Genomic DNA, 2,613 nt, shown 5'->3' with positions numbered 1-2,613 from the left:
CCAGATACTGATATCTGTCAGACAAGCTTCCAGACTTTCTGAGACTGTATTCCAACTGTCCTGTGGTTTTATGACCATGTAAATTTGTGTGTCATCGGCATAGCAATGATAGCGAAGGCTATGGCGACGACAAATCTCTCCAATCGGTTTGGAGTACATACAATATTTTCATGGTCCTAACACCGACCCTTGAGGAACTCCAAAATCTAGTACATTGTCATGTGATGTGGCAGATCCGATGGCAACACACTGTCGTCGTTCACTCAGGAGTAGTAAGGGAAATGAGGGTTCAGCCACCCGCCTATATAATCTATAGTACCACGGACTTCGATAATTTAATTCCGTGATAGTACCCCAAACCCCCCTATGATGTACCCCCCTAGCGTGGGGTACAGATGTGTTGGGTATTTCCGTATCGTCATGTCTATAAATAGCATAACTGGTAATAACCGGTTGATGGAATATTCTGGAACACAATGTCGAAGTGAAAAATTGATGTTACTTTGTATATCAACAAAACTCTATGGTAAAAACAAACAAACGAACGATAAATGACATATATGTACAATACGTTTAATAGAATTAATTATCGAATGTTATAGCAAAGAAAAAACGAGAGGACGAGTCTATCTAAACCTCCTAGGCGTAAAATTAGGTCAAACATGTATGATTGTCGCATAGACGTGTCACTTTCCCTTTGATCTAGCTATGGTATAACCAACTTATTTCACACCGTTTTACTAATAGTGAGGCTCCTCCCCTATACTGCATACAATAGAGTTCTCCATTCTCATTGGTCAGCCTATGAAAGTGTACAGAGGCCTTTTAGTGACACCGTGGGAAATAACTAAATATACAAATCAGGGACAGTATACGCCTCTGTACAAATACAGGAAGTTCAAACACATTGTATTAAGCAACATTGTTGCAAACAATTCAACAAATTGCGCCTTTACAGACAGGTTCCACGGTCCATCACATTTCTGGACATATTAGAAATATCAGCAAATGGAACATGGTCCTTTTCTGTAGGCATGTTAATATTCACATTAGTTGGCTTAATATCTGAGTTAACATTTTGACATGTAGCGTCCTCAATTTTTACCTTTTTCTGGACCACTTTCAATGCGAGTCATCAACTGAGACAAATGAATATCGTCGAGGTCGTCAACGTCAATGTGTGCCAAACTTGGCCTCGAGTTTGAGATGAAGTCCGACATGTTGCAAACATTTTTTTTCTAATGACCAAATGGTCTCTTAGATTGTTACGTGACACTTAATGCGACAAGTCGGTTACATCATAGGCCTCGCAATATGTCAGTTATCGTACTCGAGGGGCGGAGCTTACATCTCTCGCGCTACGCGCTCGAGAAGTAGCTCCGCCCCTCTCGTACAATAACTAACATATTGCTCGGTTCCTATGATATAACCAATATACATGTACTGTGTATCAATGCTACCAAGCTGTATTTGGTATACAGATAAACACACCTTTTTGTGTACATCCTTAAATACAATCCATGCCATTATTGTAATAAATTGACGTAAAATGTCGATTAAATCGGCTACAAATGGTCACAACCATGGTCTCTCCGAGTATGTATTTTTAGCGTGTTTACTGAAGCGGTTGTATACGTATATGCGTTCACGCTGAGTGTATATTTTTAGCGTGTTTACTGAACCGATAAGACACCGTACATACACAATATTGTCAGGGGCGGGGCAGGGGAGGGCGTAATGGGCGTAACCCCCCCCCCCCCCTTTAAAAAAAAAACACCCAAAAAACCCAACCATGGACCCTCTACCAGGGCAACCGTTATTACGCCTCCCCTTCATGAAATCCTGGCCTAGGACGATTGAAATGTTAAGTAACGCCTTATACCCTAGAATTTGGAATTTCTCGTTATTGGTCTACTGCTGTTAAGATCCATCCAATCATTTTAATATACCATAGACAATTAATGGAGAGAATTCGGCATAAAAAATGTCAAACGCTGACACTTTAACTATAAAATATACATGCTCCAAGTCAGGAACCGTTACATTAGTGCATTTCACAATTATTTCATGTATTTTAGCAAAAAAAGGTCCATTTTTTTCCGACTCGCTCCGCTCGGCGAAAGATCAGATTCTACGCCCCCTCTTTCAAATATTCTAGAAACGCCCCTGATTGTACAGCTGTTATCTCTAGAGGCCCGAGTATCTCGAATGGTTAGGCGTTTGTCTACGACATAACAACAAAGAAAGAAGTAGACGGGGAGGAGGTAGAAACCACTACCCACGTCGAGACGAAAAGAGCCAAAGGCATCAAGAAAAGCGTCATTAAGAACCACACTCGGTACGAAGAATACAAACTGTGACCATGTAAATGTGTGTGTCATCGGCATAGCAATGATAATATACCACAGGTGTTTGAAATTCTGACTGTAAAATGAAATATATACACCTGTGAATATAAATATATCTTAATGACACAATTATCTCACATGCTGATGATTTTCGCACAATTTGAAAAGAAAAGGAAAATGTGAAACAGAACTATACCATACAAGGCCAACGCATCTTTAAAAATTCTTCGTAAATTAAATTCTGAAACGGACTATATTTTTTCTA

Source organism: Mizuhopecten yessoensis, unplaced genomic scaffold (genome assembly GCF_002113885.1).
Source record: "Mizuhopecten yessoensis strain PY_sf001 unplaced genomic scaffold, ASM211388v2 scaffold2383, whole genome shotgun sequence".
NCBI lineage: Eukaryota > Metazoa > Mollusca > Bivalvia > Pectinida > Pectinidae > Mizuhopecten > Mizuhopecten yessoensis.
Note: the sequence above shows the minus strand (reverse complement) of the source record.